This window comes from Mycteria americana, chromosome 9 (genome assembly GCF_035582795.1).
Source record: "Mycteria americana isolate JAX WOST 10 ecotype Jacksonville Zoo and Gardens chromosome 9, USCA_MyAme_1.0, whole genome shotgun sequence".
NCBI lineage: Eukaryota > Metazoa > Chordata > Aves > Ciconiiformes > Ciconiidae > Mycteria > Mycteria americana.
Window position 1 is genome coordinate 18,718,930 of NC_134373.1, and position 15,096 is coordinate 18,734,025.

The 15,096-nt window shown below is 37.3% G+C and overlaps 1 long non-coding RNA gene across 1 annotated transcript in view; it reads left to right on the forward strand.

Annotated features, from left to right (window-relative positions):
- LOC142414318 (uncharacterized) overlaps positions 1-15,096 on the forward strand; it is a 185,106-nt gene that overhangs the window by 13,927 nt on the left and 156,083 nt on the right. The gene's annotated exons all lie outside the window — the stretch shown is intronic.

Sequence of the window (15,096 nt, forward strand, 5' to 3'; positions counted from 1 at the left end):
TTTGCTAGGTATTAGAGGTTTGTGAGATTTAGGAAGGTTAGAACCTTAGATATTCTGGCTACAGACCAATTTCAGGCTATCTGTTTCTTGGGTCCAGAGCTGTTAAAGTAACATCTTGTAATAGGGAAAAAATCTCAATATCAAACTTTGCATTTCTTAGTTAAACGTAGATGTAATTCTCTATTTAATTATATGTATCAGTGTATTTATGTAAATAATTATTTCTATGACAGTATTGCCTAGAAATTGATGTCATAGACCTGGTCCTTACTGTGTTCAGATCTTACAGACAGAAAACTCCAGCTTGCATCTAGTGTTTTGAAAGTATTTTTTGAACACTGTGGGTGTGGGGTTTCCTGTGCGTGCCAAGGAAGACAAGATTACCAGGCTAGTGATCAGCTAGCAGTGGGATGCCCTTTTTAGAAGCAAGGCAAGATTCAAAATAGGGAAGTAAGCAGCAGTGATGCTTTTGCAGTGCTTTCCAGAAAAAGCCAACCGCTGGTACCATGCCTGCAGTAAAAATAATATGTTCCTTACTGTTTCACTTAAACATGAAAAATAATTATGCCAACCTTAAAAATAAAACAGAACACTAGAAGAAGTAGTTGAGAAAAAAGGAACAAGAGCAGTTGATTGCAAGTCTGATCAGACCTGTTCTGCATCGTGGCTTTCTACTTTTTTTGTGCCACTCTTGTCCCATCTCCAGCTGTGAGCAAAAAAAATTCCTTACTGTAAAGTACAAACGTCCATCTTATATTTAAGCATTAATTTGGAGAGATGCTATGAAGTGCCCAGCTTTTCAATGTTATTAAAAAAGCATTGCAGGTTTCTAGGGAACCTTCTGCAATCAAGGACTCTTATAGCCTCCAACTCTCACCAAATTTTTTTCTTCTGTGCTCAATTTATATGCCTATATCCTTTCAAATTTGAAGATTTTAGCTAGCCTCCACTAGACTCTTGCTCCAGTGACACCCTCTGATCAAAGTATATAGTACAATTGGACTGCAGCAAAATGCACTGTGTACCATCTCTAATTGGTTGGGCTGTCAGTACAGGATTTTAGCCTGCCCAGAACTTTCAATCTTCCGTGCTTTATGTGCATTAAATCTTTCACCATCTACAAAATGCCTTCCCTCCCCCCCTTACTTTGTGCTGTAGGAGAGCTATAGTCCATAACCTTTGTTTTCAGTTTTATCATAAATTGAAATACACGCACACTTAAATTTTCCTAATAAATAAAGTGCTATGTTGTTCTAAAGCTGCCTTTTCACCTCATTACAGCTCAGCGGAGTGGAGAGTGATGTCATGGTTGACCCAGCACCAGCATGCCCATAAATGATACAGTATGTTCCCCCCTTTACTTCCTGGCTAAAGCACTGGGAAGGAGCTTAATATGAAATTCATGCCGTGATGACAGATTTAAAAGTTGCTACAGACTGTAACAGACAGCAACTGCATTTTGCAGACATACATGACACATACCACTCTCTTGTATTCTTAAGTGATGACATTTTCAGTTTAAAGAGTTATGCTTCTATTGCGTATTATGGCTGTCTGTCTACAAAATTAGGCGGGAGGAGGGAAGGAAAGGACAGGACAGAGAAAACACTGAACTTGATATAGAGCTCTGCTTGGAGAATATGTCGAATATTAATCAGTGGTTGGAGGGGCGGCACACACCAGTTTTCAGACTGCACTTCTGCTCTGTGCCTTTTGGGGGATTTTGGCTGTTTGGAGGCAGACAAAGCAGTTGTACTTCATCTGGTGAAATGGGCCCCTCGCACTTTTAACAAGGAGACTCTGAAAACCCGAATGGTGCTAAATTGTAAATCTGCAAGCAGGAAACTAACATGCCAAACTTGAGACACCCTTCTTTGGCTGGGCTTTCCAAGCAATTAAATAAATAGCCATCATGTGGTGTCTCCGGGGCAATAAAACATGCCACTGAGGAGAATTTACAGGAATGGGCCAGGGAGGGTGTTGCCTGATAGAGAGCTCTGATGTTCTCCACTTGCACCTATGTCTGTGCTGGAGAAGCTTCTCATGAAAATAAAGCTCGATTGTAAATATGAGCACTGGTTTATAACCTTGGCATCTTCCTTCACCCTCCGCTGGCTGTCCTTTTCTGCATCTACTCAGTATCACACCATACATGACAGGTAAATAGTCACTCAAATTGATATAAAGCAAAGTTATGCAAATATGTAAGAATGGATTACTAGCGTTGCAGTAGATCAGAAAACAAAATGACATTGGCCTCTTATCAGAAGGCATTTCATACTGTTACTGCAGTTTATGCCAAATAGGCAACCTCCTCCACTGGAAAGCACATCCATTAATTTCCTTCAGGATTCTTAGATGCCTGACCAGGATTTCAGAAAAGCTGAAGAAAAAGAATACCCTTGAGAATTCCTCCACATTCTATTCTGAGGTACATGTGTGCAGAAACAGGATTTTATGATTTTTTTTAGATGCTGAGCACCCTTAAGTCAGAGTTGAAGGAAATCAGCCCCATGCAGAATTATGTCTGTAGCATGGTAGGAATGCCCAGTCACAAGAGACATGATCAATAAAGCTTATAGTTTATGTACCTCAATATTGAGTTTTCACATTTTGATTTAAGGAGTTCCCAGTAACATAACCCATGGGGCCTAAATTTTCCTGCTCTGCATGAATGAAATGTTGCCATTTGTTCAATATTCAGGTTATTTATCATTTGGAGTCTTCCCCATATTACTGAAGCCAAATCCCCTCACAGAAAGAGGCAATTCTTAAAAAGGAGTATGAAGATTTGCTCCAGTAAGATATCAGCTGGTGAAGATCAAAGCTATTTGAATTAAATCAAAGCAGAATCAAAACATGAACACTGTTGAATCCACAAGGTTTTGTCTCTCAGGCAAACTTTTTTGAGTTTCAAAGAAGTTGTGGCATTTTTGACCTTATTAAAATCATGAAGTGCTGTGAATTTCATCAAAAGATTGACTATATGAGATTTCTGACTTTGGTCCTCAGTTGAGTTTGCTTGCAGAAAGGTTGCTAAAGCATGTCTGCGTATAAAGATCCAGTTCTTCAACAGAGAACCTGATGTGAGAGTGATATTTCAAGTATATGACCTATCTTTCAATATATCCTACACTCTGGAATTTATGTGTCTGAGTAAAACCTGTGTAAACACCTAAATGCTTGACTCTGTGATTTTTGAAGAGATGTCACACTATTTTTCCCAGCCAGTCTTAGCTGAAATGTTGTAAACAGTTTTGACGTAGGTAGTAGGGTATGTGGTCTTCTGTCTTCTGTTACAGGTGCCAGACCAGTGGGAATATCTTTTTAATTCTTCATTCATTCCAGTTTCCCACATCCATATCAATTTATCTTTGTCTCTTGCAGAGCCTCACTTAGCTGAGTAGCTCTCATTTGTCCCCTGACCTTTGACTGCTACTGGTTATGTTGAGTATAGGATAAGGAGGGAAAACTGCCATGAGAAAGGTGGTTTTTTCCCCATCAATCCCTTGAGGAATTGACCCTAGTCACTGCAGAAAATGTGAGGATACTTTGTAAGTTTCTAGATTTGTTTTCACTCCAAATGATGTTTTTAACAATTACTGTCACTGCAAAGAATATGAAAAAGTATTATTTAGGAAAAAGGTATTGTCATTGTATTTTCTGGAAGGTCATATAAGGGTATATTAGTACAGAATTCATGCAGGTTTCTTCACAGCAGAAAAATGCATTGACAGTGAATGTCAGATTTTTGTAAATTACTGTTTTAAAGCAGAAAATATTAAATTGCCATCAGTTTGCTAGTTTTGTTATTTTACAGCATATGGAGGATGGTTACTAATTTTTCAATATTAAGATATTTTAAAATGAAATATAGCTGACACTGTAAAATGGAAGGAATTAGAGACTGTTTAAAACTAGTGGCCTGTTCTCCAAACCTGGAGCATGGATTAGTAGCATGTGAAAAGGGAAATCACCAGGGATGAAATATTGACCAAGCTAGCAGGCCCTCATCAAATGAAAGTGTAACCAACTAGAACGTTATTAATCACTACTTCTCATGTGCGCTTTGGGTTTTTTTTTTGCCTAAGCAATATCATTAATAGCAAAATGTAATATTGTAAGTACAGTTCTGTAAAAATGATTGTGAATTTTTTTCCAATTCTGTTATCCTTATTCTGAGTATTGCTAAAAAAAATTCAATTCACTGTATTTTGCTATTTCAAAAGTCTTCCCTGGAGATCTGAAACTGAAACTGTCATGGGGATATTTTGCCAAATCTTTATTTGTGTGAATCATCCCCCCAGATCTTGCTGGCAAAATGGGCTGACCTGAATAAACACCATTTTACTTTTTATATTTTGAGTGAGCCCCCTATGCAGGTGGTGACAGTAAATTAGTAAAACTTATTACTTGAAGAAAAATCATATTCTTAAATATAATTTATAGCTCTTAAACCTAGAGCATCAGGACTCAGCCTCTCACCAATTATATGCAATTTCATGAACCTGAATGTGATTGTACAAAATGTGATTAGCAAGTTATATGTGTATCTGGAACATAAGATTAACTCTGTGTGGTAAAACCTTTATTCTGGGATGTGAACGTTTCCCTGCCTTGCAGAAATGGGCATCTGCCTTCCAAAGAATTAACAGTCTGCTTGGACTTTAGCAAACATTGGAGTGGTATTAGCTAGCTCTGGTTAACATCTGAGTCAGTTAGGAGTTCTCCTGGATGTGCCAGGTGAAAGATGGTGGAAACAGACAATGACCTATCAGCAGGAAGACTTAAACTGCGTTTTGTTTCAGGATAGAGAAATCCTTGAGAAAGGGTTGAATTTGAATTGGTTCTAAATATGGATTTGAGTGATGAAAGAAAAATGTATGTTCCAAATTTAGATCCTCTTCTATGAACACAGAGTTGGGAAGAGATGTGTAATATGAAAGCCTACATATATCTGACAGTTTAACAGCTGGAACACGTAGGATGAGAGCCATAGAGCTAGAACATTCTTGCAGTGACCAATCAATCCATGGTACTCCAGGACCAGGACACCGTGGTACTCCAGGACCATGGTACTCCAGTGACCAGGCTGCTGCACCATAAACTGCATGGGCCAGTTTCCACACCACAAGACTGGTGTGGAAGAAGTGTCTTCTAGTGACTTACATTAGACAGGCAAGCTCCCTGGCTTGCTGCAGCGTAATTGGGAAAGGACCTGAAACCTGAGCATCCTCAGGGAGTTTGTAATAGGAAATGCCCCATAAACATGTGGCAAAACTTTGTTGATATGTGTTTGAGTGTATACATGCTTCTGGATTTACATATAGATAAATATATGCTGAATGCATTGTATTATATTTTAGGCAGATACGGTGCAAGTCAAATTACAGTGACGGAGAGCAAGGGAGATTGAGCCCAGATCTAATTAGCATAGAACTGAAGATGTATGCATAAATCATCCTATTTTCTTTGTTTAAGAGTTAACTGGAAACAAGTCTGGAATTATTTGAACTGGTACACTTCATTGAAATCAGTAGGGTAAATAAGTCCAGAATTTGTGTGCATAAAAGATTAGTTGTTCTTTTTAACTTTCTAATAGTAAATGGGTCTCCATACCAATATTGCTAACTTTAATAACAATTAAGTGTTATTCAAAAGTCATGACTATTAATTCATTAGAAAAAGAGACGATATGCAGTAGTGTTAAGTAGAGTAAACACAACTGCATACACTGCATTTGGCTGTGTCTTTGCTTATATGTACGTTACAGAGCAGTAGTCCAGTGCATGGCTGCTCAGAAAGAAATGGCATGTGGCGAAGACAGCAGACATAGTACCATTTATATCAGCTTAGAGGCAGAGATGTTACAGCCTGTGACAAAGCAACATGCAGATCACAGCATGAGGGCTTGCCAGTGGTTCCTTTGCCAGTAGTGGGTACAGAGAGAAGGAACCAAAACAGTCTGTTGCAGTGTCCCAGCCCAGCAACACAGAAAACGGTGCTACAGTACAGGAACATTTTATCACTTATGACTTTAAGCTGTATAATACTCCCTGGATTCTCACATTCCTCACTAGTAATTGCTTTTACTGTGTTACTCTGCAAATTTGGAGGCTGATTCTACAAATCTTGCTCATACAACTTGTCCTTAGAAACACAAGTTTTCTTGGAGTCAGTGGTTACTCGTGTGAGCAAGACTAGGGTTCTTGAGCTGATATCTCATTCAACAACAATTAAGGAAAAAGGACTTTCCTCTCCTTCACCTGTATTTATGAAGCAATTTTTATTTCATATAGAAGACAGATACGTCTAGCTGCATCAGTGCAACATCTCTATATAATTGTAAGCCTGTTACACTTCAAAGTGTATTATTTCTCTTTTTTTCCCTCCATGATTCTCACATGACACTGGAATGTTGTCTGTGATCTTTAGCGAGTTGATACAGCTCTGAAAGTATGGCAAATTGAAAGGAAAAATGCTGAAATAAGACCTGCCAATCTACTTCAGTTTAGTGCACGAGAGGTACACCTGATTTTTATGTGGGGATAGAGGGACATCAACTGCCTTGGGATATATGACTGATGCAGAAGTGTCTAGCATTACCAGTTTGCTTCCAGTCTGTTTGACAGGTGAAGCTGTGGGGCAAAGCTGATGATCAGGAGGTGTGCTTTCCTCTGGAACTCTTTGGCTTATATTCAGGAATTCATGCACCAGGCGGCAACTCAAAATTAACTATTTGCTGTGCTGTATGTGTTCTCACACCTTCGTGTGTTGTTAGCACTGTTTTTGAAGACTAGGAGATGACATGAGTCTCACATTGACAGCATGGGAAAAATAGATATAGATTTGGGAGATGAAGAAATACCTAAATAACATGGAAGGGAGGAGTATATCACAGAAGAAATATCACCACAAAAAGCACCTCTTGCTGTATCAATGTGTGCGTAACAAAAAATGACAGACATGATTCTCATTCTACTTGAAAGGAATGCTTTTACATTATTCCCCTCAAAACTTTTTTTTTTTGTGATGGCTACAAGAACTTTATAATAACATGCTGACAAATTCAGTCTCATTGCTTACTTGTATTCCTCTGTTGGTCTGTCATTGTCAGTCATCTCGTCTTGGAAAGTGAACTTGCTAAGTAAAGACCTCCTGTATTTTACAGCACCTGCCACAGTGGGTTCAAGTTCATGGTCACATTAATGCAAATATATAATAAGTAAAATTAAAATCTCTTAATAGACAATATTCAAGTGGATACTCAAACCAATGAATAGTAGTAATGCCAAAAAGATCACAAAAAGCAAGTGCACAAGAGATTAGGCTGAAGATCTCATTGTCCTTCACGCAGATGTTGTACACATGATAGCTGTTGGAATTATTTTCATGCCAAAGGTGACCACACTGTATATCTAATACAAGTTTGTAATGTGATATTGTAGAAAACCACATTAGCAAAAATTTGGATGGCAGATGCAGAGGCTTTCAATCATCTGTGATGCCAGGAATTACCAACAAAAGCTTAAAGGCCAAATTCTACTGATGTCCAGTAGTAACTTATTTCACCAATCATACAATTGGAATGAACAGGCAAAGTAAATCAGGATAAAGGATGGCAGATGATGACCATCAATGACAATGCAAAATGGTTTTTTTTGATGGTAGATGGTGTTTACCTAGGAGGGATGGGATAATTTTTTTTAGGAAAAAAAAAAAACTGAGCAGTTAAAAACTGGAATTGTATCTCTTAAAATGGCAGAGACCTCTTCATCGAATACATTTCATACAGAGCTACTGACCTTTGGTAACTAAATCTCAATTTAAATTTGCCTAAAGTTATCTGGAAATGGGGTGTGGCTTATTTCTGTTATTTAGAGCTGATCATTCTAACCATCGAAGTGTTACAGGGGTTTTGCAAGCCAAGTTGTGAATCTCACTTTTAACAAGAAGCAGTGTCACTTCTTGTAGCTGCTCTCCAGTAGGCTGAAAGAATTCACATCCTGACAATGCTCTGACAGAATTTTCTCTGATTTCAGATGACAACATAAATGTTTCTGTACTTATATAAAATTATTTCTGCAAGCAGATTTTCTGCTATCCTTCCCTTCCCTTCCCTTCCCTTCCCTTCCCTTCCCTTCCCTTCCCTTCCCTTCCCTTCCCTTCCCTTCCCTTCCCTTCCCTTCCCTTCCCTTCCCTTCCCTTCCCTTCCCTTCAACAGTATTTTTCTTCTCCCTGTGCTAATGTGTCCAGTTTTGAGTAGAAATTAGCATTAGCCAAAATTTAGAGATTCAGAACTGAAATCTCTTACAACCAAAATAGTTTATGTAAGACCCTGATTGAAGTTTTCTGTCTGTTCACTACAGTAATTAGTCAAATATCATATTCAAGTTCCCATAAATGAGGAAGCCTGGATTTGGACTGGGTATTAACTCTGTGACTTGAGATGATGCTAGTGCTGTTGTACTCTTGTACCCTTTAACATCTGTTGTATTTCAGTGGACTGGTAGATAAAGTGCTATGTCCACATATGTAGGAGCAAGAGTCATCTGTGAACTAGTAAGAATAAACTGGACAAAGGCTGCTGGTTATTTTAGGGGAAATGGAACATATTAATCCCTGTCTTCCCTGGCCTAAAGCTTAATCCCAGAATAACCTTTCAAACTACTTTCAAGATAAATTATTTTTTGGCATTCTCAAGACTGGAGTCAGTGAAGATAATCTTCTCCCAAAGCTCATACTGTGCTGATTGTGATTCTGATACAGCATTTATGTATTTACATAGTAAATCCATTTGCAGTAAGTTTTAAGTGTATCAAAAATCAGTACAGTTAATTTTCATCCTGTTACTGTTAGATTTGGGTTTTTTGAAGTCTTAAAATTAGATCTGTGATTAACCTTTTATCACCTAAATATATTGACTGATAGCCATGCTTGCTAAAAATGGGATTTATGGTTTTGAATGCTGGTCTAATTCAGAAAATGTTTGACAATCTTACACCAGTGTTTTAATTCCATTTCACTGTGTTGCTTACCATGTCTTCTTCCCCTTTTAGGACTTCATTCGCGCTCTCTTCATGGATGTTAGAAATGCACAAGACCAGTGTGTATATTCAGACTTCTCTCACCTTATTTCATAGGCTTTTGACTGTTTTCTTGACTCTCTGTGGAGGCATCTGTGATTTGCCAAAAATCTTGGTACCTTTGAGTTATCCCTTGTGTCCTGGGGGAGAGAGAAAAAGGTTTTGGATTTAGCCAAAAGTCTTGTAAGGAGATACTTTCAACGCTTTCAGTTAAGACATGTTTTAAAAATGTTTAAATGGATGACTTCATGCTTCATTTTATGGCATTCCTGGAATACTGTTACAAATACAATAAATGTTCATTTAATCACGAATACTATGCTAGTTGTCATTCGTGAGACAGTGCAATAAAGTCCTCACAAGTTCTAAATGGCCTATTTTATATAGAATACAATATCCTTGAGCTATAGCAGTGATGTTCACGTTAAACTCAAGGATTTAAGTTTTAAATTCAAGGGTCTTTCTCTTATTTCGCCATGCGCATGACTTCCCGTAGAAGTTAATCTCTAAATGCACTGAGTCCTCCTATTTTATAACATATTTTATAGAGGAAGATAATTGCTCTGGTGCTGCTCTTTGGTCTGATTCTGCTAAGTTTATTCTAGAAATCTGTTACCTATAAAAGCTAACAAGAATATCCACATCTAAATAGTTTTGCTGTGGTGGCACTGCCTAAATATAACAAGGGAAGCAGACACAATGCATAGTTTATGCATACTCTTTGTAGAGTAGTGAGTGACATTTACCATTTAACATAAGATATTTACATCCGTTCATCAAAATATGACTCCTCATCATAGTCTTCTAAAGCTAAGCCAGTAATATACATGATTATGGTAATTTAAAAATGAAACATAGTATAGAAAAAGAACATGATAAATGCATATCATCTTACTCTTTATGGCTCTAGTAAATGTCATACCTTAGGCTAGACCGAATATGTTTTGAGTTTCCCATGCAAAAATAATTTTTGAAACGAGTCAGTCAACAGGCTTTTCCTTACTCATTACTACTTAGCCTAAAGATCTTAGAAATCTGTTTTTGTTTCATTATCAATTTATTTCTGAGAAATATAATTGTCTTTACCTAGTACTCAAATAATAATTTCCCTTCCGTTTGTAACTGGGACAAAAGTAAATTATCTACCAATTCTGTGGAACTACTTCTGTGCCTGGATCTTTCATTCTCTGTGTGATGCTTTAATCTGGAAATTCATATAACAGATACTCCTCAAAGAGTCTCAGAAAGGAGGAAAAAAAGGTGGTTTATATTGGAATCAAGCAATCAGCTAGATACTTTAGTTGTCTTTATTTGGAGAGCAGTAAATCCTTTTAGCAAGTGGAATAAACCAGTGAGAATAACTAGGAAGGCATTTAGTGAATTACACAAAGGGTGTGTGGTTTAGACCTTTTCTGGAACGCAGGCTGCAGTTTAGCTGTCGAGGCACTATCATTCTCCTCAAAGGTGAAATGATTTAGAGGCCTAGAGAAACTTAATTTTTCTTGATCACCATGTGCAACCTGGAATTTTAATGGCAGGCATAATTAATTCTTCTGATGTTAATCATCAGGGCTGGGCTCCACAATTATCAGCCTAGTGCAGCTGGGGCATGGTGCAGACATGAAAAATTAGGAAAATGAATCAGTAATAGGGTGGCAGATTTAATCTGCATCATGAAAACAAAGTTAAAAAGAGGGAGATCGAGAGAATTTCAGCTGAAGCTTTTGTGCCAATGAGCACTGACAGAACTGAAAAATGTTGCCGATGTCCAAAGTGATTGGTAATTACCAAGCCATTGAATTTTTTATTGTCAATTTATCATTGCGCCAGAGGTTAAATTTAACATCTTCTTCTAAAGCCATCACTCTAAGAGGAAGGCAAGCTTTGCATCACGTGGCCCAGGAGTCAGTGAAAGGTTAATCAGGTATTCCTTTAGTTTGTGTGTGCTTCCAAATCAGTCTTTCTTTTTGTGTTCTTTATGCTGCATACATATTGTGGGGTATTTTCTAATTTATATTACCTGTATATTTCAGAAAAATATTAAATTGCATTCCTCAGCACAGCATCATCTGCCTTGCTGTGTATTTATAATGCTGTATTTTCATACTTCCCCAGGCATATTTTACACGTTTCAATACATATATGGAAATTTTATATATACAAAGAACTGTATGATACAAGCCAGGCATTTCCGAAGTAAGGAAAAATATAATTGCATTATTGTGTGAAAGTACTGCAGGAATTTAAAAAATTTCTGATATAATTTGGTTTGGTTTTTTTTTTTTTATTTCTAAACTGTGTCATTTTGTTTGCACTTGCTTTTTGCTTTGTTCTGAAGCCATGCTGTTTGTGAATGGTCCAGTTTAAGATCAGGGTAATGTTTGGAATGCTAGAAACTGCTTTTGGGCTGACAGACTGTGAGGGAAAGGCTGTTTGCATTTTGTATCTTGTACAATGCTGAGTATAGTTTTGGCACTTAGCAAATAAGAAATATTCACAATTCATAAAGGAAGCACACGTTGCTCCTTTGAATCTTCCCCCCTCAAGAATATTTAGTAAATGGTAGGGTCTTTTTTAATGCAAAAGCCATAAAGACTGAAAGAAAGACAGCATCAAAACATCCTTGAAATAGAAATATATGTCATAAATATACATTCATATGTTAGGGACCAAATTGAGCCCTGAAGTAAGTGGAAATCTGTTCAGTGAAATAGTAGGATTTGTTCTTCTGTGATTATAGGGTTGGATCTGCCCTGAAAATTCCAAATGCATATTCTTAAACTCATTGCTATGTAGCTGTCTTTTAATACGTTAAATACAACTTCTGTCTACCTAAATTCCTACCTTAATTCTGCTCAGTAATCTCACTTCTATTTACTATATTTTTTGTGTGTTTATTTTAGATTCCAGACTGTGCTCTGATTAAAGGAATCGTATGCATTTTCTATAAATTAAAAATGGAAATGGCCTTTAGGGGAGAGTCAGTAGAGGAATCAATGCATGCATTAATTACTGCAATTCATTACCCAAATAAACACAAGACTCAGCCTTTTGCTGGATACAAATTTAGGGACATACGATGTTTACAAGAGACAAAGGCTTGTGATCCTGCTCATGTTAATCTGCAGATCAAAGTATGTGAGCCCATTCCTAGTGGAGGCTCCTTTGGGGATACCATAGCTGGGATCAATCCTCCCATGCAGGCAGTGAATTATTACTGCTGAATACAAAAGCTGCTCACGTGACATCACTGTCCCCTAACAACAGGGACACTTGCTCCAGATAGTGCTTTAGAAGAGCTTGTTTTCTTGATACCCCACTTTTCTATAATTAAACTCAAATCATAAAGCAATAGCTGTACAATGACCACTGATTCCCTTCATAAACAAAAATACGCTTCACTTCATAGCAAATAGTCATTTGGAAGAAAAACATGAAAATGTAATCTTTAGCTTCCCAGAGGCTTTCTAGAATATAAACAGAAGGTTAGAAAATATATAGCAAATAAAATTATACAGAAAAAAATCAGTGATTTATTGAAAAGGTTTCATACTCTTCTGAATTAGTATCCTTTCTTTTCCTTAAGAAGAGACTAGAAGAGTATTGGAAGAATGCAATTTTTCTAACAGCATCTGGATGCCTTTCTTCATCATATTTTATAGATGGAGGACAAATTACCATATGAAGGTTTGTGTTCAAACCAGGACACAGAGCGTGATTTGAATCTCATTGCATTCTGCATAGCTGCCATCGTGGGTGCAAGCTCACCCTCAGTCTCAGCAGCTTACAGCAGAACACCAGCCAGTTCCTTCTTTCCTGTTGGAGCACTCAGCTATTTTAATGGGATTCTGACCAAAACTGCAACTAATTAAGAATCAATTCAGGACCATTAGTAAGTGGGACTAAGCTAGCCAGTGTTGCATATTTCAAAAGAGTTCACTTTAATGAGAGGAGTTCTTGGACAGGGGAAGAAAAACCCCACAAGCAGATTAAAGATAGTGTAGGGACCTTCTCCAGTTAAACTAAACAACTAATGGTACACAGAAAGATGCTGAACTTGTAGTCCTCTCTAATTGATCTACTTACTGTTCTTAAGGAAACTCAAAACAATAATGAATGCAGGTATTAACTGCGTGTTAGTCATTCAAGAGCTATTTATAAACATTAGCAATTGTTACATTTCGCAGTCCCTCTTTCTCTTCATCAGAGAAACATATGTTCTCTTTTTTTCAGACATATTAACCTTAGAACTGTCAAACCATTTTCTTTTCTTTGGGCTTTGTACTTCTGCGACATCTGTTTATCTGCACTGCGTTGCCTGCAGATGGTATATTTAAAATTTGTTAAGGGGTTAGGATGCCATATTTTTGACAGCTGTAGTTTTGTTTCACCACAGAACAAAACTTTGCTAAAAATGCAGTGCTTTGAGGGAATGATTTAATTTTCATTATTTCATTAGTTGTATCAATTTCTCCCCCTAATCTCTTGCTGTTGTGAGTTCTGTTAATGAACTGGTAGCATGTAAATGTAATCATTTAAGGAGAAATAGAAAAAGCAATATATGGCTGATTGATTTGAATTATTAGAGTGGGAACGTATACAACTATATTGAGATAGACTGATATTTAAGTACTAAAATCACTATACAGTAAATTGAAAGTGCAAACCCGAACATATTATGTGGCAAGTCCTAAACCTCACAATGACCTCAGCTCAGGAGAAACTTGGACAAGGTTTCTTGGTTTGAGACAAACTGAACAGAGTGACAAATCTACTGTCAGTGTGTTTAAGAAAAAAGTATGCAGAGCTGTTTATATTCCCAGCATGTGAACATGAATGGAGACCTTAGTGCAAACCTTTATAGTTGATACACATTTTAGATGTCTTTTAGAATAAGTTAAGAATTTACACAGGAATTACTGGGAACCTTTGTTATTTCAAAAAACCAATTAATTTGGCTGCAGAGAACAGAATGTGCTAGAACATCTTTCCAGTATGCTTGTTTGAAAGATGAGCATCTCGGCTATTTCATTGTTCGTTTTCTATTTTACAGTCTAAGCTGTATTGCTAAACAAACAGTGTGCACTCAGTAGTACAACATTCTCTTGCAGTAAATATCAATCAGAACAATCATAAAGAGGCAAATAATTTTTGAATTATTTATCTTTGTAGGAAAAGCAGGCCCTAGCCAGGAGCAGAAGGGTCTCACTGTCACTGCTATTTACATTAGTCCTTGTTTTGTATACATGGACTCTCAATACAGTGCCTGTGCACATCTTGGAAGTACTGCTTTTAGAAGCTATATCTTTTTAAGCAAGCTTCTTTAGCTTCTGTGAAAAAGGAAACGGGGTTTGTGTTTGTAGTGACAAGTGATAGTGAGAACAACAGAGGACAAAAATCTGGGGGGAGAGGAAAAACTCTACTTTAAGGAGGCTGGAAATAAATCAGGACTGTCTGTTAAACATGCACATCTTTTTATTTTTTATTTTGAATCTTACTTGGATATTGCACTTCTAGTGACCTCAGATGTATGTTGACATTTAACAGGGAAAATGACTGACAGATCAACAGCTGTGAACTTTGTTATTTTTCATAAAAGAAGCAAACAAGTAATTTCAGCTCTTTCTTTCCTGTGGGCTGTGTGCTAAGATCTGAGAAGGATAAAAATACAGAGTCCTCCCACATCCTGGTCAAAGCTTTTGGCTTTTACAAAATAAATGGAATGGAACAAAGTGTCACTTGAATGTATAGAAGGGTGTTTGGAATGAGGACAGGCCAGGAGAGACATGACCAGTATTTCCATGCCAGTGGAGATCCACAGACCAAGCATCAACCCTCAGGCGAGTAAGCCTCAGAACAGCTCCCAGATGCTATAAAAACTATTTCAGAGTAGTTATGCAGCCATTCCGCATCTTATGGGAAGAGAATTCTACTGACCTGACCTGTGCCAAAAGGCACAAGCAATATCCTTTTTTTTTTTTTTTTGGGTCTTAAGAGGTGATCTCAATGT